This window comes from Triturus cristatus, chromosome 10, assembly GCF_964204655.1.
Source record: "Triturus cristatus chromosome 10, aTriCri1.1, whole genome shotgun sequence".
NCBI lineage: Eukaryota > Metazoa > Chordata > Amphibia > Caudata > Salamandridae > Triturus > Triturus cristatus.
In genome coordinates this window covers 788579609-788601752 of record NC_140593.1, presented here as the reverse complement: position 1 = coordinate 788601752, position 22144 = coordinate 788579609, and the positions used below count along the sequence as shown (strand labels likewise).

Below are 22144 nucleotides of genomic sequence, written 5' to 3'. Positions count from 1 at the left end.
TATATAATCCCATTTTAACCTTTCCTTATTGAATTTCTGAGGTTTTGTAACATAAAGTAAATTCTTATAACCCTACCTAACTATGACTTCACTTTACTCTTTGTTTTCTCGAGTGAATTTTTAGTTTTCAATGCAAATTATGATCTTACTACCATACCTAACCCTAACATCACTGGCCTGTGTTGGACAGGCCCTGTGCCAAGCCCCACCAGGGCGGCTAACCCACCTTGCACGGCAAGCCAATGGTACCACTCATCCCAAAATAAAGGGATGTTATTATCGATAAAGTAGGCCTATTGACTTTCTCAAGGGTTCACATCAACATTCAAGGCAAGCCTAATGGCTTTGACAAAGGGAGACAACATAAATATACAAGGCAAGCCTATTAAATTTGTCAAAGGGTCACCACATCAGTATATGTAGGCAAACCTATTTGCATTGTCAGAGGATATCTACATCAATGTCTAAGTTAAGTCTAATGGTTATGACACTGTGTCACTACATCATTATATGAAGACAAGCCAATAGGCTTTGTCAAGGAGTGCCCACATCATTACATAACACAGGTCTATTAGCTTTGCCAAAGAATCACCACATTAACATTTGAAAAGCAAACTTACTAGCTCTGTCAACCATATAAAACCAGTGCCAGTCTTTCTTTTACACACCTCCTGTCAAATAATGCAATCATAACACCATCCACAAAGGGGGGCAGGGCCTATAATCCTCAGCTGAACAGCAACAGCTCATGCTCTAGAAATACTATAAACGTTTCCTGGGGTCAGATTGTTTACACCCCAGGAAACATAGGATTACCTTAAAAAATTATTTCTGTAGGACTGCTGCATTGCCTCAGCCCCAACATTTGTAACACACGTTTGTTGACCCTGCCAAAACTGGGGCACATCAAAGGAAGAACAAATATGTAAATTAGCCCATTAAAGGCTTTATGGGGCACTCCTTGCCAGAAGCAGTACAAAATAAATGAGCAGCTTGGCCACTCATTTATTAATTATTTTGAATGGCCATTGGCTGCATTTTTTGATTTTGTTTGGGTGTCCTAGTCCCACCTGGACAACCACATCTGTTAATATTTTTAGGAGCGTGAGGGTAGCCCTGTGGCCCCAGTGGACCCACCAGTTACCTAACCAGCACCCATCCTGGTTACGGCCGGCCTGTTTTTTTGGTCAGTGCCCTGACCCCTTCTGGGGCACCCACAACATTTCCTTCCTATGGCGGCTGCAGGGGGAGGCCCACGGCCCTGCAGCCCTGATGGCTCCCCTGCAAGCACCCATCAGGGAGTGCATCACATTGAACAGGTTCAAAGATATTGAGTTTCAGGAGGTTGTTAAGTTTTTGTTCAACCATTTTGTTGAGTCTCTTTGACCATGCCACTCCCAATTCAATTGTTTTTTTAGATTGTTCAGTTTATGAGGCGACAAATCAGATGACCTCCAATGACCTTGAAGATCCTAGGTGTGTAGCCACCTCCTTTACCTGGTGATGAGTATAGGATGTGCATTCTAATTGCTCTCGCGCAGCTGCTCTGTCATCAGAGTTTGGAGTCACTTGTGAATCAACACATTCGTCCTTCTTACTTTGACATAAGAATTGAAAGCGACACTTCTTACGACAAGTGTGTCACGTGTTCTTCAGTGCGGAATAAAGGCCTGAGTGTAGGGAGCAGAATCCTTATCTGAAACAAGTGCGTTTGCCATCATCTTTCAGGGAGCATGTGTCTACAACCTTACACAGTGACTCCTCAACTTCTGAAGATGTCAGATTCACAGGCAGCAATGATTTGTGATCTTAGTGCTTCTTCATTGTTGTGATTATGGAAATTACAGTGCAGCACTTGGTCTTTTATTCTTTTGTTCTTATCAGAAAAGCAATCACAGTCTTGCCTTCTTTTTGACGCATGGAGTGGAAAAGATATCTTGCATAATCAAGGTTTTGTTTTGAAAGAAAGTTCCCCATCAGCAACTGTTTCAGACAGTCACATGAAAGATTTCCGTAGTTATCAGTTTGATATAAGAGTGTGAGGCTCCACACAGTACACAAGGAAGCATACAAATCTCTTCTTGTTCAAAATGACTATAGCCCTGGTGAGCTCATCACTGTCTCTGATCCATCAGCATCATCTTGGGCTTAAGTTGTTCATGTCACCCAAACTGAATAGAACAGGAACCCTCAATGTTAATTGCTCAGATATTGACTCAATTTTCTGTGTTTTACGAGATTCATCTGTGCATTATTAGCTAGCGGTTTTCACCCTATGTTACTGTCAATGAAAGCTATATGGTTTCGATCACAGGCCACGCCCCCTCGGAGGCCACGCCCACCGCCCACTGCTTAAAGGGATGCTGATTACTAGCGTCACCACTTGTAGTTACGTTGCTCCTGAGGCGGAAAGCCGGGAGAGTGCTTAATTTTAAATTTATCTTTGTGTTCTTGTGTATTTTAAAAAGACTCACTCACCCAAATTACTTGTACTGACAGCGGGATCACCGCTGATAGGATTCGGCGGGGAAACGCTATCCCAGCGTCTTGCTTCGATCACAGGCCACGCCCCCTCGGAGGCCACGCCCACCGCCCACTGCTTAAAGGGACGCTGATTACTAGCGTCACCACTTGTAGTTACGTTGCTCCTGAGGCGGAAAGCCGGGAGAGTGCTTAATTTTAAATTTATCTTTGTGTTCTTGTGTATTTTAAAAAGACTCACTCACCCAAATTACTTGTACTGACAGCGGGATCACCGCTGATAGGATTCGGCGGGGAAACGCTATCCCAGCGTCTTGCTTCGATCACAGGCCACGCCCCCTCGGAGGCCACGCCCACCGCCCACTGCTTAAAGGGACGCTGATTACTAGCGTCACCACTTGTAGTTACTTTGCTCCTGAGGCGGAAAGCCGGGAGAGTGCTTAATTTTAAATTTATCTTTGTGTTCTTGTGTAAAGACTCACTCACCCAAATTACTTATACTGACAGCGGGATCACCGCTGATAGGATTCGGCGGGGAAACGCTATCCCAGCGTCTTGCTTCGATCACAGGCCACGCCCCCTCGGAGGCCACGCCCACCGCCCACTGCTTAAAGGGACGCTGATTACTAGCGTCACCACTTGTAGTTACGTTGCTCCTGAGGCGGAAAGCCGGGAGAGTGCTTAATTTTAAATTTATCTTTGGGTTCTTGTGTATTTTAAAAAGACTCACTCACCCAAATTACTTGTACTGACAGCGGGATCACCGCTGATAGGATTCGGCGGGGAAACGCTATCCCAGCGTCTTGCTTCGATCACAGGCCACGCCCCCTTCGGAGGCCACGCCTACCGCCTATCCACTCTCATTCCATAAACATGTGCCTCTACAGGAAGCGCAGCGGACGAGCGCAGCGGGCGCGCCGATGGCGCGCCGAAGGCGCGCCTAAGGAAAGCCCGTCTGCACCCGTCCGCGAACGACCGAGGCCAGAGGCAGGTCACTGTACCCCTATTATCCATTATTCCAGCTCGCAGCTGACCGAGCTACAAGGCAAGTGGCCATTGGCGAATGTCGCCGTCAACCAAATTATCAAATATGGCCTCTTATCCTCCCAAACTTCATCCCAATTGAATTCCCGGTCGTTGCCCCGCGCCAGTTATTTTCCAGCCTCATCTGCCACTGACCACCCTCCCACAGCCGTCTCCGCAATGTATCTCAATACCAGATCGGCAGTTAAACACCAGCTCGATCTTTTCTCGCTATTGGAGTCCCACAAACCCGATATACTTTTCCTTACTGAGACTTGGTTCTCGGACAGTTCTCTCCCCTCCGTACTGGCTATACTCCCACCATCCTATTATGCTATCCGAGTCGATCGTTCTTCCGTAAAGCCCGGTGGAGGGGTGGCCCTGATTGCTCGCAAAGAACTCACGTTCCAACCTTTAGCATTCTCCCCCCTGGGCTCATCAGACTGTCTAGTTGCCCGTTCATCTTCCCTGACCCCCCTCTTACGTGCGTCCTTATTTATCGACCTCCTTCTTCCCCGCAATCGTTCCTTCCCAACTTCCAAGACCTGATGGCTACCCTAGTTGTCGACCACTCTTCCATCGCAGTCCTTGGAGATTTCAACTTTTGGCCCTCAGACCCCGAGGAATGTGCAACTTCCAAGGAGTTTTCAGACTCACTTCGTTCGCTCAATTTTATTACTGCGGTCCAAGCTCCCACCCATAGGCTGGGACATATCCTTGACCAAATTTGGTACCGAAACTGCCCGGTCACTTCACTTTCCATTTCTCCCTGTGTTTGGTCGGATCATTTTCTGATCACTTTTTCTTTATGCCCCCATTCACTTCCCAAACCCCTTCCTGCCAAAAACATCTGGGCCCGATCATGGAACCGCGTTGATGCAGCGGCTCTATCGGCCACGCTCTCTTCATCTAGCCCCGACCTCTCAGGGCTGCCATCCTCAGCACAGGCTGAATCTATCAATAGCTGGCTGCGGGCCTGCTGTGACTCCATCGCCCCTTTGAAATGCATCTCGTCCAAACGCTTCAAAGATGCCAACCGATGGTTTTCCAACGACCTATAAACTCAAAAACTCAACCTCCGCCAAGCGGAACGTCTTTGGAGACGAGATTACTGCCCCACCCTCAGACTCCAATACACCACCCTCTTAGCCCAATATAAGAAGTCTATTCTGGAAGCCAAAAAGGCTTACTTCTCATCTAAAATTCAACTTGCGGAGAACCGGCCCAGAGAAATATTTTCCATCGTTCAAGACCTGGCTTACTCTGACAGAGCTTCTCTCAAACCCCTTCCTTCTCAATCACTTTGTGACTCCCTTAATTCCTTCTTCCTCGATAAAATCAGCACGATCAAGGCCAAGATTCCTTCCTTATCTTCCTCTTTCACTGACCCTCGTTGCCCTTCTGCCGTAGCTCGCTTGGACTCCATTCTCCCCCTCACAATCGATTCTTTCACCTCCATTCATTCTATGGTTAAATCCGGCTCCCCCTTGGACCCCTGTCCTGCCTATATCCTGAAGCAGATTTATACCCATTGCCCCACTCCACCTCTCTCGTTTCTCAACAGCTCCTTATCCCAGGGTATTGTTACCCCTGCACTTAAATCGGCGGTGATTGTACCTATTTTGAAAAAACCTGGCGTGGATTCCTCAAACCCAGTCAATTACCGCCCTATATCCCTTCGGCCCTTCTTGGCAAAAGTGCTGGAATGCCATGTGGTCAGAACCTTGAGCCAATTTTTTGGAAAGATACAGCGTCTTGGCTCCAAGGCAGGCTGGTTTCCGCCCCGCACACTCAACCGAGTCAGTAATTATTTCGGTCCTAGACAACCTTCGAGAAGGTATGGATTCCAGTAAGCCTCAGGCCTTGGTCCTTCTTGATCTCTCCGCTGCATTCGGCACGGTGGATCATACCATCTTACTTTCTCGTGTCGAGGCGGCGGGAATCGGAGGGACTGCCCTGTTATGGCTCTCCTCCTTCTTGAATGGACGCACCCAAGCGGTCCGCCTGGGTGGGTTCTCAGCTGACTATCGCCCAGTCCAGTGCGGGGTCCCCCAGGGATCCTCCTTGTCCCCTCTGTTATTTAACCTTTACATTGCCCCTCTTATTTTCGCGCTACAGCAACTGGAGGTCTCTGTCTACAACTACGCAGATGACCTCCAGCTTATTTTTTCCCTCTCTCCCTCCCCCCAGTCAATTGCTAACTTTCAGTCCATCATGACTTTTATCCAGGACTGGATGAACTGCAACCACCTGAAACTCAATCCCGACAAAACTGAATTGGTTGTTGCTCCAGTCCATGGTCCTCCTCTTTCTGGCCCCCTTCTCTAGGCCCTCCACCCACGCCGGTCCCTTCTGTCAAAACTCTTGGATTCAAAATCAATAATCAACTCTCTCTCCATTCTCAAGTCAGTGCCGTCGTTTCTTCAGCCTTCCTCTCCCTCAGAACTATCCGGAAAGTTTCACGATTCTTCTCTCCATCTGCCCTCAAACTAATACTTCTGGCCATGGTGACGTCCCGCTTGGACTACGGCAATGCCATCTCTCATGGTATGCCTGCGTACCTCGTGAGGCGCCTACAACTAGTTCAAAACCAGGCGGCCCGACTGGTTTTTAACTCACCCAGGTCACAACATATTACCCCTCTTCTCAGATCCCTCCATTGGCTCCCTGTTCGGCAACGCGCTCTTTTCAAGCTTGGCTGTACCATCTTTAAAGCCCGGTCTGGCACTGCCCCGGCTTTCATTAACACAGCCATTCAAGACTATATCCCCCCTAGAGAACTGCGCTCTACAACCCAGCAACTACTGGTGGTACCTCGCTTCAAACGGAAAAAATGGGGAGGTTCCAAATTCTCAACCACGGCTCCCGCGTTTTGGAACTCCCTCCCACTCCAACTGAGGTCTTGCTCCCAATACCCCTTATTCCGCAAAGACCTCAAAACCTTTCTTTTTACCGAAGTCTTCCAATCCTAACCACCCTGCTCCCTCAGTTGTTATGCCCCTTGAGCAGTAGTAATTACATAGCGCCAAGAAACCGCCTGGTGTATGTGCGCTCTACAAATTCCTTAAACTCAAACTCAAACTCAAACTAAAATGAAATACATGTATAAAATCAATTTGGGCATTTACTATAGCAGCACAGACAACCACTTAACATAATTAAGGAATTATATTTTCCTGCATCTGTATGTTTTACGGAATATTTTCACTCAACTACTTCCATTTATAAACTATACTATTTGTTCTCTGTCAAAAAGATGAAATAATGAACAGGTAATATCAGATTACAAATCTATCAATATGACAATCAGATCTGGCGTTTGTTTGCAAAGCAATTTCAGTTATAGATGTAAGGAACAACCAGACAAAGAGGCTAGTGCTTGGTCAAGATAAACATTTTTGGGTACCTTTAAGTTTGCAGCTTTTTTGAAAACCTTTTGAAAATTCCCACCTTTTTTTGGAATTAATGCTTTTTCTTTCTGGGTTTCCTTGTTTCATCAGATCCTTGCCACCTTTTCACAACCGACAGAATGTTCGGCACATCCCTCTTGGCAACTATAACATCTTCATCGTCTGCCCGAACGGGTCTCGTGTCCGGCGGTAAGGTTGCCGCCCTTCTAGCAAGGCAAAAAACAAAATTTAAACAGGAGAAAGTTCTACTAATATCTGTGATGTATCAAACCTTTTTATTAACATAATGAAGGATGTCTCCAGCAGCTAAACAACCATTCACCATAATACAAACTGAATAGCACAAGCCATCCACTCTAGAGCCAGTGATTAAATTCAGCTGGTGCTTGCCAGGGCTTAGTCCTGGAACCTATTTCATGACACAGTGGAACTAAACTGGGGGACTTGCATCCATAATTTCAATGATTTGGAAACTTGCAATGATTTCCAAACTCCTTTGATAGAGCACGTGATGGTGGCGCGCTGCTAATGGCGGAGCAGGCCTTTCTGCCTATCTCCCTGCTGGTCGGCTAGGCACGGATGCGATGAAGAAGCAAAGGCCGTAAAATTGACATTGACACTGAGCACAATTGGCACCGAACCGGCATGCTGCAAGAGGATTAAATAGTTTGGCAATGAAAGGTAAATAATTCCTATTTAGCAGACTGTGAATGCCTATTAATGCAGCGTTGCTAAGTGGGAATGCAGGTACATGCTGATGCAGAACGGGGGGGTTTACAGTGGTCGAAGTGGGGGAACAAAGTTGGGGAGCTCTTAGCACAGAATCAGAGTGCGGGAATAACCCGAACATTGGGTCAGTGGGCCATTGGGTCAGTGGGCTGAATCAGGAGTGTGTCCACAAAGAGCAAAGCATCCCAATTTTTGGTATTTGATTGCCATTACACTGACCAGTTACAGCTTCTTACCATATTTAATTCAACTAATGGGTACACAAGTTTATTTAAGGTTTAATGAGTTTTTGACATAAAATACATTCACAAAGTGGAATACATTTCCAATCACAGAATGTCTCAAATATGCTTAAAAGTGGAATTACAAGCTTTTCTTCTCCGAGCCATGCAGTTTCTGTCATCAGCACTTGTCCTCCCTTTTTTCACAAGAGCAGTTAAAATACGAATGGAAACATTTCCTAGTTTGCAAATGTTTCCACATAACTATGGCTCCGCCATTTTTGACACATAATACATCATCTGTTACATAATCTGATGATTTTAACAAAAACATTGTTTGCAGCTAAAACGGATGAAAAGTTACAAAAAAATGTGAGTTGTGTTGCTGCAAAGTGGAGGGCCCTTGGCAAAGGTTCACTGCTCACCTTTCACGCTGCTGCATTTATATATTACACTAGTACTAATGAGGCAAAATCTTTGTTAATATCTGTAAAAAGTTCACAATAATAAAGTATCAGAAAATGTACCACAATACACTGCAGCCTTTTTTGATGAATAATTTAGTCAACACTGTGACAGCATTTTGCCCTACATTGTTGCATAATTCCAGTGCCCCCAGAGCAGACAGCACATGTTAAAAGTGCTTGTGCATGAAGCATGGAGACCATGACATTTGTGAACTTAGTTTTTTGGTGTGCATGAAAATCCTGCATTGCCGATCCCTGGTGAGTAGCACTACTATTGCTGAAACAAAGAAAATGGAGGTACCAATGGGTGAGGCGGATTGTCCTCAAAGACCCTGTGACCACAGTTAGAGAGTCACCATCGCTCTAGGGTGTGCTGCTTCGTAGGCCTGCCCACAAGACTGGAGCTGAACATCACCATAGATTGTGGTGGACAGGACTTCAAGGTTAACCTACACTTGCCACCACTAGGATGCACCTGCTGGTGCTAAGACACCAGGGCTTCTGAAGTCTAGTTGGCCTTTTAAGGTCTAGCACGGAAATGTGCTCCCTCAAAAGAGTGGTCTGGTGGACTGGTCATGAAGGCGGAATTTGGTTCCCCAGTTCCAAATTCGAAAAGCTCTGGCAATATTGCCACATCATCTCCCCCACTGAAAGCCATACTGTACCACTGAGAACAACTGGCACTACCTTCAACTACAACCCAATTGTGCCCTGCTATTAACCCTTGGATGTGACTCAATTAAAATTATGCACCAAACAAGAGTAATATGCTACTTGAAAAAAAAGTAACAGCATTCTGGAAAAAGCAAAAAACCATAGGGAATGCAAGATTAAGTAAAGCATGTGAAGTGTAAGCATGAACAACATGGTTACCATAATGCTTTTACACTCATTATTCAGAAATCAATTAGTGTTTTTGCCTCAAAAAATAAGGACATGACTACCGGGCCTGGAAGGGACCCATTGAAATGTCCATTGCTTATATCCTTAAAAAACGTATCTCTGAACACAGAGCTGCAGTAAACATTTTATAAACTGAAATAAGGAAAACAGCTGATAAGGATCACATTTAATGTTTTTCACTCCAGGCATCAACCAGGTATTTCAGTACCTCCAGGAATGGTGCACTTTCCCACATGGGGAAAACAATGTTGTTCAAAGAAAGACTAGAAAATGAAAGTAGGGCTTCACTGGCAAACTCTGTAAAGTGGCGCTAATATGTTTGGTTGTGAATAAAACCAATGTGGACATTTTTCGACCACTCTGCCTTGCTTTAACCTTTTTTTCTCTTCTTTTCGAGGCTGCAAGTTAGAATAGAAAAATGCCAGAAAAAGACTACATTTGCAGCAAAAGTGTTTCTTTATTTTTTGGATTAATTTCACTGGGGGACAAATGAAGGAAAGGAGAGAAAAGAGAGGGTGAGAGCTGTTTCTTGAAGTCACATTTTTTCAGCAAGTGAGGAGGAGCAAGACAGAGACAGAAAGAGAGGGAATAAGAGAAAGAGGAAGAAACAGAGAAAGGGGCGGAGGGCAGCTGGCAGCGGCAGAGCAGAAGAAGTGGGCACTGTCCTTGTCTTCTCTGGGAAGGAAGGAAGAGACAGAGTCCTTTTCCTTCTCTGTCCACCCAGTCCCCAAACAACAAAGAGTGTCCGAGCGTTATCTATAGGCATTGCTATTTCTGCCATCCTGGGATGTATTTTTAAGTTAAATTAAGTAGGGGAACACATTCTATTAAATTTAAAAAGTAGGGGCACGCCGTACTCGGCTGATCCCACCCACTTCAACCACTGGGGGGGTTAGCGAGAATCTACTTCACAGAATGACACACAGAACTGCCTGACCTGGTGAAGCTGGGGTGCGGGAGGCCTTGACTGTGTGGCTAGGGGCTGAAACTTGGAGGTCCAACGGTGCATGCTTCTTGGACTGGCCTGGGATGAGATATGAATTGCTTGGTTTGGGTTGTTTGGGCCACAACAACACTTTGATCACTGGCTGAAGAAAGCCAGTGTTGTGACTGCTATTTGGCCCAGGAAAATGCCCCTTCTGAGCTCCTGCATAGTGGGGTGCTCTAAGGGTGCCTCAAGCACCAAGAGGCCTATACCAGGGATAACTTTAAGAAAAGTGGGCACCCCTATATTATATCAGGAGGCCTGTAAGGAGTCTCAGGTGAGAGGGGTGTGGGAGGCTCAGTAATGGCGGTTCTGTGAGTGCAAAGGAGAGTGTGCCAACTAAGCCTGGGAGGTGAACTACGCTCCGCTCGTGGAGTTTGCAAAGTTTCTGTAACTTCGCGGTTCGCATAGAGTGCAAAATTGCCAAATACTACGCAATCTACAGCGTAGCGTAGTTGTTTTTCTTCCTTGTGCGCTCAATATGCGTTCTCGCATGCGCGGTAACGACTTACCGTGATTCTGCGTTCGCTGACTCTATTTTCTATCCGACTGTGCAAATACGAACACGTCATTCGGACGCTCTATCTTCCTTCCGGCGGCAGTGTTGGTAAGATCGCGTTGCCGAATACGCAGAAACTACAATCTGGCAAAGAATATCTCTCGAGCACGATAAAACCTTCTCGAAAATGTACATTTTGCTCATAAAACTCCTCAGATTGTGATTTGGCTGTAGTCTTTTGTGCAAGGAGTCCTTTTTTTTTTTACTCTTTTTTTCAAGAGGAAGGAAGTGCCCCTGAGTCTCCAACTTCCTGTTCCTGTCCAGCAGGCTCCTCCCAGTGCTTTACCTATGTGCTGTGGACTTTCATTTGGATTTGGAGCTGGAAGGATCACTTTTTGTGTCTGTCTGCTGCATCATATCATTGGATTGGATTTATTTGAGGACTTTTGGATTTGAGATTTCATTTAAAGTAAAGTAAGTTGGAGAATTGGTGTACATGTTTGTTTGATTGGAGCTTGTTTGTACCTACAGTTTTCTGGGATTTTCATCATTTAAAAAAAATATTGTTGTGGGTGGCCTGTACTTTCAGTAGGGGCCTAGTTGTTTTTCTTTAAAATTTCAGCCAGTAGGCCAAGAGGTACCCATGGGTCCATGTTTCTGTGGTGTCTGTTGAATTTAAACATCATGTAGGGCATGGATGGCATAGGATTACATTGCTAAATGTGGTTGTGGTGTATTTCACTGTTTGGGTAGGTGTGTTAAATACCTTTGTTGGATGTGTGTGTGTGTGATTGATGTGTAACTTTCCAATCCTTTCATAGCCCAGTTGATTTTAGTTTTTGCATTTTTGTATTATAGCTGTGTTGTTTAGCAGGCCTCCTTTGTCTGGTCACATTTAGGCCTGCTTCAGTTCATTGTTTTCCATGGTCTGTTGTGACTGTGATTGACCATGTGGCTTGGGGCCATTTTGCAGTGGTAGCTTAGTAGTGTGCTTCTTTTTCCATATAGGCCTGCATGTCTTTTCTTTGTTCCCCTTGGCTTATGCTTGTTGTTTTTGTGGCCTGGCCATGTGGGTGGCGGCCATTTTGTGAAGTCAGGCAGTGTGCTTTTGGCATAGGCTTGCATCGTCTGTCTTCCATTTCTTTTTGTTGTGAGTGGCTAGCGGCCATTTTGTGGAGCCATCCAGGTAGTGTGCTTACTTTTTCCATAGGCTTCAGTTCCAAGCTTGTGGCCTAGTCTGCCAGTAGGCCCAGAGGTAGTCATCATCAAATCATGAGTGCATAAAAACTGTTTCTGTGTTGTCTGTTGAATTTTAACATCATGGATGGCATTGAATTGAATTGCAAAATGTGGTTTTTGTAGTGGAATATCAGTTTTTGGTTGTGTGTTAATTAAATAGGGCTTTTTAGCCAGTAGGTAACCCTAGGAGTTCAGCTCGCGTAGTTTTGGCAACTCTGCACAGTGCGACAACGCGGACTTACAGTTCTTGTCTTCTTTGCGTGCTTAATATGCGTGTTCGCGCACGCGATAACGACTTTTTGTACAGTTCGCGATGCCGAACACGGAGAATTTGCAATCTGCCGAACAATATCTCGCAAGCCACATAAAACCTTCTCGAAAACGATGATTTGGTGCATTTGGCTGAAAAAACTCCTCAGGTTGTCATTTGGCTGTAGTTTGTGGAGCACAGAGTAATTTTTATTTTTTTTACAATTTTTTAAAAGAGAAAGGAAGCTCCCCAGAGACTCCAACTTCCTGTTCCTGTCCTTTGTATTCACTTTCTTGTTATTGTGGTGGGTGGCCTGACCATGTGGGTGGCGGCCATTTTGTGAAGCCAGGCATTGTGCTTTTGCCATAGGCCTGCATTGTCTGTCTTGTATTCCTTTTCTTGTTTTTGTGAGTGGCCTGGCCATGTGGTGGCAGCCATTTTGTGGGACCAGCCACTGTGCTTTTGCCATAGGCCTCCAAGCTTATGGCCTAGTCTGCCAGCAGGCCCAGAGGTACTACTCATCAATCATCATTGGTGCATGAAAGTTAAACAACTGTTTTTGTGTTGTCTGTTGAATTTTAACATCATGAATGGCATGGATGACTTTGGATTGAATTGCAAAATGTGGGTATTTTTCTGTGGTATATTTCACTTTTTGGGTGTGTTAAATAAATGCCTTTTTGTGTATGTGTTCGTTGTTGTTGCTCCCTGATGCTGCATCCATCCCATGTGATGCACAAATTTAGGGCAAACAGACTCCACTACATTTATGTTTTTGTTCTTTGCTATTCTTTTTCTTCCTGAGTGTACACAGTACAGTACACCAGGAAAGCTCTGGCCTTGTTGTCAAAGTCTCATAAATGGCTACACTGTTGTTGTTCACTGACTTACTAAAATGTATTAATTGTGACCACCCACCACACACTAAGAAGTTATATATTATATTAGTTTGATTGTACTATCTTTTGACTGTTGTTTTTCTGGCTTTTTTGCTTTTAGGTGCACAAAAGACTGAGGAGGAGGTGTGTCATCATCGCCCGTTGTGGTGCCAGACAGACGTCCTGCTCCTTACACAACGTGACGTGTGAGTGACCTGACCAGCCATCTCTGCAACTTGTGCAACTGAGTGCTGCTGACATCTGAAGAAGATGCCCCCAAAGAAAGCAGGTAGCAGGTCCTCCAGTACCAAGAAAGTTGCTATTGAGAAGTAGGAACAGAAGAAGAAGGAAGTGTCACTTTAGTCGGGTGTGCCGCCCAAGACCTTTTTTGGGACACCAAAAATGACACCTCCAGCAGCGGTGTCCGGGGGCCAAGCTGGGGGCAGCACCTCCGCATCAGTGGCCCCAACCCACCAACCCAGGCCCAAGCAGATGAGTGTGGAAGTGGTAGCCAGCCTAATGGTGGAAAGCAGTGATGCTGAGTCTGACCTAAACTTACCGCTATCTCAAAGTAGTACACAATCAACTCAGGAGGGAACACAGCAGATAAGCGGTCAACAACAACAGCCACAACCACCGCCCGCAATAATAGTTGCTGTTCCTCCCGAAGGAGGGGCAGTTCAGGAAATTGAGCATCATGCAGAGGAAGAAGAGGAAGCCACTCATTCAGAAGTTCCATTGTCTTCCAAATCCCCAGCAAGGAAAAGGAGGGTTAGTCCATCAAGTTCTTCACCAAGCCCCCCTTCTGATGATCTAGATGCCACTTGGAAGCCACAAACTGAGTCTGAGAGGGAGGCACGTCCCAAGACCAGGCTAGGGAAATAGAAGGTTCCAGAAAGCCTCACACTTATGGAGGTTGACGTAGAACAGCAGGATGATGATGATGATGATGAGCCAGTCATCACGAACATCACTTCCGACCCCGAGGAGATGGAGACCAACATTATTACCCTATCCAAAATGGCTGCGAGGGATGTAGCACGCATACCTCCAACACAGGTAACACCAACACGACCTCCAGCTTCCACATTTACATTAGCAAAGGGCCGGCAGCATCCTACATCCAGCACAAGCACCACCTCAGCAGAAGTAGGTAGTGGTACTGCACAGAGTCAAATTCAACGGTGTGAAACATGGCGTCTGGGAGCTAAACAGCCGCGAACGAGCTCCCGTCTGATGCCTGTCTTGGGAGCATTCATGTGGTCCTGTGAGTGTTTCTAGGCAGTTGGTGTGTTTAATGCCACTGCTCCCGTTACCGTTTCTCTCCCTCCCTCCCCTCCACGTGTTTTCAAGCAAGGCGATTACTTACATTCTTTTTTCTTTTGATTCACCGCGCGCCTGATTTTGCACGCGAATGATGCTCTGCTGTTAGAGTTCTCCCCGTTGGCGTGGCACAGGTGTGGAGGAGGTGGATTCCTTGCTTCCAGTTCCGGGCGCTGCACGGTAGAGTCAGCCCCTGCGTGTACGGTGCGGGAGGCGGTGAGCGGCTGGGTCTGAGAGAGCCTGGGACCTGCTGTGAGGTAGGAGATCGTCGTTTCTCCAGGACTGAGTATGATTTGAGGGGTGTGCTGGATGAGTCAATCGGGGCCCTGAGACTTCATTGGATTGAATTGGGACTGCCGGGACAGTCGGGCTCATGGGTGGTTCCCCCTGGCGGTGTAGTTTTTGCCCCTGATGCCTGGCTGAATCTGAGCGTTGTAAGAAAGACGGTGTGGCCTGACCAGCGGGGGGGCCTCAAGGTTGTATGGATGACAACGCTAGCAGCTTTCCGTGCAGCGCCCCCTCTAGTTTACAACAAAACCTTAAGACAACAGTGTGCAGGTACACTCTCTGCAATAGGGTTGCTAAATTCAGCACGGATATTGATACTACCCCACGCGTTTCTCCTCCAGTCACGGAGGTAAAAGTTACATCTAGGCAGCGTAAAGGGAACAACACAACGGATTCAACTCAACGGGGGGTAAAGGGAAGGGAAGGGCTAAGAAGGTTTCATCCACAAAAGTTAGAGTAACTCCCTCCCTGAAGACATTTTATGAGGTAATATCTACTTCCTCTGATAAAGGATTAAATATAAAAACCAGCATGGCCTTTCCTAGTGTACAGACCACTTTGTTGCAAACTCCATTGGGACATGTAGATAATTCTCCCCTTTTGCCATCTGGGCCTTTTCCATGTGAGACGGGGGCAACGGGGATGACTAGTGCACGGGAAGAGCAACTAGTGGTTATCCATCCTGCTATAGACATATCTAATGTGTCTTCAAAATCACACCCGAAAAAACAATCTAAGAATACTAAACGTGCCTGAGGACATGGAGGGGGGGATATTAAAATTGTTGTGATCTCCCTCTTAAAGGATATAATTTTAAAGGATTCTCAGGAATTTGATCTAGTATTGGACATTCAGCGAGTCCATCGGGACCCATATAAAAGAAATTCTGCTAAATCTAAGCCAAGAAAGATCTCCTTAAAAGAAAAAATCCTATCCTCAGCCCTGAAAGTTGGCACAGTCAAATGTAGTTCTTTTTCCAGTCCATTTTCGTTATATATCAGGTCCGATATATCTCGTATCACCGGCACAAAACAGTGGGAGCTGGGTAAAAGAATGACGATCTTGACTTCACCTGGGGCTAAGGCCCAATTAAGGTTTCCAGCATCCCTCCGAATAATGTAGAATAATCACATGTATAATATACGACAGATCGAGGAGGCAGATGCCCTTACTGAGAAAATCAGAGGTGGGAGTGAGGTATACACTAGGGAGGGGTGGTATGAAGGTTCTATTTTTAAGTGCAGTAAATACCATAATGGTTATCTCGCAGGCTCTCTGGAGAGCCCAGGATTATGGTTGATACAAATATGTTTTTCTGTTAGCATCCAGGGACCTCGCCCATAGGGCTTATGCCCAGAGATTCAGGGGGGGTTTCCCAGGGGTACAAGGTGCACACACAAGGGTTGCGAGGGGTGGGAGGGTGAAAGGGAGAGCACGGGTGGGGATGCATTGGGAGAAAATAAAAAAAAATATATCCTCAATCTCAGATTAGTGTTAGAAACTATACCTTTGATAGAACAATGAATGGTGCTTTTATTTCTATTGGACAGATTTTACAGTCTTAATGATTAGTAAAATTAATATTATATCATGGAATATTAACGGGCTTAGGTGCCCACGTAGGCAAAGATTAGTATTAATGTATCTTGAGCAGTCTTCTGCACAGATCTGCCTTCTACAGGAGACTCATCTGAGCAATGTTGAGTGTAAAACTGTCTTTGGTAAATATTGTTGGATTGAGTTTTTTTGCTCCTCAGAACTGGTAGTGCATAACAGAGGGGTGGCAATCATAATTAAGTTAGGGGCAAAAGGTATCATCAAGTCAGTATCCTCGGATCACTCGGGAATATGGATCATAGCACAGATTGAAATAGGGGGGGCCGAATTAACAATAGTCTCATTTTATGGTCCAAATGTCGATGATCCATCATACATTTGCAATATTCAGGCCAAATTAATAGGAAGAACTACCCCAACAATCATCGGGGGGGATTTCAATGTTCTTCTTAACCCCCAACGGGACAGGTCTAATCCTAGCCACTATGTTGGTGTCCCATGCATCCGCCGCACAAAGATCAATATGATCCATGATCTTGGGCTGGCTGATGTCTGGAGGGCCAAAAAGGGAGATAAAACAGGTTTCACCTTCTTTAGTAAAAAATACGGCCATTCTTCGAGAATTGGCTACGCCTTAACTGACAGGCTGGGCTTAGAGAAGGTTGGTGATATTTCCATCTTGCCAAGTATTCTCTCTGACCATGCCCCCATTTCTTTTTCCTACTTAAGTGCTAGGTAAAATCCCGGAACTATATGGACCCTGAAGAGGGCAATGCTTTCTGATCCCGATATAATTAGTGCACTTAAAGCTTCCACTACATACTTTTTTGCCCTTAACATCGTCTCGACTTTGTTAGATTGTGTCTGGGATGCTTTTAAGGCAAACCTTCGGGGGCAACTACACAGTCTGATCTGCTCCAAAAATAGGGCAGAGTCTCTGGAGTTTTGGAAGCTTGAAAAGCAGATAGGGATATTGGAGAAAGAGAGGCTCAGTACTCCTCAGCCATCAATTGAAGAACTGATGAGAATTAATAAAGACCTAGACTGCCTTCGTCAGGAATACAGGGGAAAACTTGAATCAAAAATTAAAGCCCAGTGGTCTGCCCATAACGTGCAGCACTTTGAATATGGTGAAAAGGTGGGGGCTCTCCTCGCTTGGAAGCCATGGGCAGATTTCGCCAAGAATAATATAAATGAATTAGTTATAAACGAGAATGGAGAAACTTCATGTAAGCATGAAGACATGCAGAAACGTCTCCTTTCTCTGTTCTCGGATCTATACAGGGAAGAGATTTTCCCCAGGGTAGAGAACATCCAAAATTGGCTGCGATCTAAAGAACTGCCTGTTCTACCTGAGGGTAGCCAAGCCACTTTGGATGCCTATGTTACAGAGAGCTAAATAACAATCTATATTAAAAAGATCAAGAATAATAAGGCTGCCGGGACTGATGCCCTCCGCGGGGAAGTCTATAAAATTTTACAGGACAAATTGGAATTAATATTATGTGAACTTTTCAATAACCTCTGTAGTGCAGAAGGCAGAGTCCCTAAATCATGGAAGGACGCTACGATTGTCCTTATCCTAAAGCCAGGAAAACATCCCCTCAAAGCCGACTCATATAGGCCAGTCTCCCTGCTCAACGCTGATTATAAAATCTTCATGAGCGTTCTGGCAGGGAGACTGATCAAGTTAGTGCCACAGTTGGTTTATTTGGACCAAAAGGGATTTATCCCGGTAAGGTTCATTCAAGAACAGACCCTGCAGCTAATCGGTAGTATCGACCTGGCTGTGACACAGTCGATGCCCTTGGCCGTGGCAGCATTTGACGCGGCGAAGGCATTTGACCGTGTCTGCTGGGTCTTCTTGTGGGAGGTCTTAAAAACAATGGGTTTGGGTCCAGTTTTTATACAGACAGTAATTATTTGCTATCAGGGGGCCTCAGCGGTGACTTTACTGAACGGTATGCTGACATCGAGTTTTAGTATTACAAGGGGAACGAGGCACGGTTGTCCCATCTCGCCCTTACTTTTTGATCTATATATGTAGCCTCTCGCCCAAGCAGTCAGATTGGATGAATTAATTGTCCTGTTTGTTGTTTGTAGGTATAATAGCAAGCTATCCCTATAAGAGGATGACTTGCTGTTGTACACAGACAATTCTGCTGAGGTCCTCCCTAGAGTAGAAGTCCTTCTCGAAGAATTTGGCTTGTATTCAGGATACCTTGCAAATTCCTCTAAGACCGATGTAATGATTTGGAACGTCGACAATTGGCCGGGTAAAACAAGCACGTAATTCAGATATTTAAGAATAACAATAGTAAATAATTTAGATGACATCCCTAAAATTAATTTAAGGAGGATGGCTAAGGAGATTGATCGCTTTTTTTAAAGATGGGCAAATTTGCCTCTTACAATATATGGTAGGGTAAATTTGGTAAAAATGGTCATCCTGCCAAAATTGACCTATCTTTTTAGCACCATTCCCCTTGAGTTTCCACATAGAACTGGCTGAGGGCTGCTCTGGGTATGGCCCATATGGACTTGGGACATTGGAATGATGATGGGTGTAACATCTGGTCACAGCTCTTAGTATGGGGCAAAGAAATGAGATTGATCTAATGCCCCTAAGTCCAATGATTACACCAAGTTTCATATGAAGAAGCTGGCCTGGTTAGGCCTACAGCCAGTGCAATCACGGAAACCGGGGGCCCTTAAGATCGAAGGATGGTTTATTGCTTATATTTGCAGAAGCTATTTGGTGAGATGAGTACTAAAAAAAAAAAGAGTCAAACTCAACGCACACCCTCCAGTTCATCCGGCATTGGAAGTTGCACCTCAAAAAAAGTTAAGCTCCCCAGTGTGGGACTTCTTTACGATTAGCGAAAAGGAGGAGAACATTGCTATATGCTCCATTTGTCATACCTCTGTTAGTCGGGGTAAGCTTGGTACAAACTATGGTATCGGAGGCCAAATGACCCATCTAAAAAAACACCACGCAATCAACTGGGAGGACCACCTTCATCGCATAAAAACTGGAACCATTGCTGTTGGTGGGGATAAAAGAGTAGAAGGTCTGCTCACGGTGGAACAGGAAGAAGAAGAAGAGGGAGACATTCTCTCTGGTAGTGGTACACAAAGTAGCCCTGTCCCCAGCACTGCAGTGGTACCGCCCACAGCCTCAGCAACATCTCTGTGGCACAAAAGTAAGAGTCAGCCTGAGACACCAAGGAGTACTGCAATGAAAAAAAGTGCGATGTTGAGCCTAACAGAAAAGAATACCAAGCAGCCTACCATTCTTAGCATGTTTACTAGGCCAGAGGGGCAGTACAAACGCAACCACCCAATAGCACGTTTGTACAATGCGAAGCTGGCTAAAATGTTAGCACTGGACCTTCTCCCTTTTTCTTTTGTTGAAGGAGTGGGTTTTCTGGAATTTGTGACAACCATCTGCCCAAAATGGAAGGTTCCCAGGCGCTACTATTTTGCCAGAGTTGCTGTTCCAGCACTAAATCACGATGTGCTGGAATTGCTTGGAAATGTCTTAAAACAGAGTGCTGTTCAGAGTACCCACCTGACAACAGACATGTGGACCAATTGCCAAGCCACTGATTACATGTGCATCACTGCACACTGGATCTATTTTTCGGGTGTTAGAGATAAGATACCTGCAGGTGTTGATACTGCTGAGATTTTTAATGACACTCACAAACATGCAACTGTAGCCATGTTTGCTATGCAGAAATCTCATACTGCTGCAAACATTTTGGATGAGTTTAGCAGCAAGGTATTTGAGTGGCTGAGACCAAGAGGGCTTAACATTGGTTTTGTTGCCATGGACAATGGCAGTAATGTAGTTAGGGCCATGAAATATGGTGGCTATTTCAGGGTCCCATGTTTGGCACACAGCATTAACATTGTTGTTCAAGACTTTCTGAAAAATTAAAGCAAAGTCGGCCACTTACTGACCACTTGCAGAAGAATATGCACACATTTCAACCATTCTTTTAAAGCCCGGAAGCAGCTGAGGGTCATTCAACGTGAGCATAAAATGCCAGTCAAAGCACTCATCCAGGAGGTGCCAAAACGTTGGAACTCACCTTAGTACATGCTTGATCGTCTGTTTGAGCAGTACACACCACTCAATGCTTATGTCATGCAAAGATCAGGGGATCCTACTGTGAAAGGCATGACTGTTGAGATGTCCCAATGGGACCTCATTAAATGCCTGACGGAGATGCTACTTCCTTATTAGGTCTTCACACATGAAGTCAGCAGCGAGGACTGTACTATGGGCCAAGCTATCCAATTGTTGTACATGCTAGAGCAAGAGCTGAAGGAGGTGTCTGAAACGTACGCAGGTGTGGATGACAAGTAGACGCATATTATTTGGTGGACACCTTTTCCCTTCGCTTATCTGAAAATACAAGGATTCAAAATAACATTGTGTCACATTGACATTACATTACTGCCTCAATTTTGGATCCACGGTACAAAGTATTTCTGAACAGTAATGCAGTAATTCCTTTTTCAGAAGTGGATGTTGCCAAGTACAAAACTTTGATAGCTGAGAAAGCCACTGACTTCAGAAATGAATGGCTCTTAATTAGAGGCCGCCACCCCAGGCCAGAACAAGTACAACAGGGCATCCAGAGTCAAGTTGTACTTCAGAGCCTGAGAGCAGTGCGTTTGCCTCCCAGCAGTCACCAACACTACCAGCAATAACATCAACAACAGCACCAAAAGGCAAAAGAGGCCAAGCAAATCGGAGCACCTCTGAACATTGAGCGGATGGTCCAAGCCTATCTGGATGACACAACAGAGGTCTTCATGGAGCAAAGCCCATTGGTGTATTGGTATGGGAAAAGAAGCCAATGGCCAGTGCTCAGCAGGCTGGCGATAAAGTATCTGGCTTGCCCTGTTGCAAGTGTCTCTTCTGAGCGTGTTTTCAGTGCTGCTGGTGCCATTGTAACTGTGAAAAGGACCAGTCTCTCACCCAAAAGCGTAGGGAGGTTAACCATGATCAAAATGAATAAGCACTTTATACCACCGGAGTACAAAATACGTGAATCACAGCAGGAAGAGGAGAGCGACTTCGATGACATAAGTAGTGGGTTACATGACCTACTTCTGTCCGAACCACCAGAGTTTGAGGACGAGCTCTTCTTCCCTGACAACTAGGCTTTCAAATTGTTACTTTCTTCCTTCCTTTATTTGTGTGTGTATCTTCTTTCTGGTTCAAATCAAATAACAACACATCCATCACCACTGTCTCCTCTTTTTATTTCCCTATTGGTGTTGCACGTCTGTGCATTTAAGTGTCTACTCCACTCCTCAGAGTCCTGCTCGATCTTCCTGAATCGCCCTAAATACATTTCCAGCAAACCAGACATTGGATTGAGATGGAGAATAGTACAATAAATGTTGCCTCTAACAGTCCCTCCATGAGAAGTGAAATGTGACTATAGCTATCTTCCGTTTTGTTTCCGAGCCGAAACGTATCACTGTCAGAAGGCTAGGCATCTGATCTGACAGTCAAAGAGAAGAGCAAGATAGGTAATGATTAATGAATGATGGCATGCATTGCATTGGATGCTTGCTGACTCAGAGCGAATGTGCATGAAGTTGAACTATACTAGTTAATCTACAAAGTAAAAGTGACTCAAGTGACAATCAATGTTTCCTTGTTGTTTAATAACCACATTGTACTCCTACTACTGCAGGTGCAGGCCAATATCTGTTGCAATTTTTTAATATGGAATATAAACTTAATCGTAGTCACTACAGGCTTGATGTTGGACAACACGTACCACACGGTCATGATAATGTCCATACTATCTTTGCACACAGTCAGTCAGTTGGATCAGAGATGATTGATGGAATAACTGTGTTTC

General features: G+C 45.2%; 1 long non-coding RNA gene across 1 annotated transcript in view; it reads right to left on the bottom strand.

Annotated features, from left to right (window-relative positions):
- LOC146790002 (uncharacterized) overlaps nucleotides 1-22144 on the bottom strand; it is a 529013-nt gene that overhangs the window by 94748 nt on the left and 412121 nt on the right. The window contains exon 4 of the long non-coding RNA XR_014969890.1: nucleotides 6955-7120. This is a non-coding gene — a long non-coding RNA (uncharacterized LOC146790002). The remainder of the gene's footprint in view (nucleotides 1-6954; nucleotides 7121-22144) is intronic.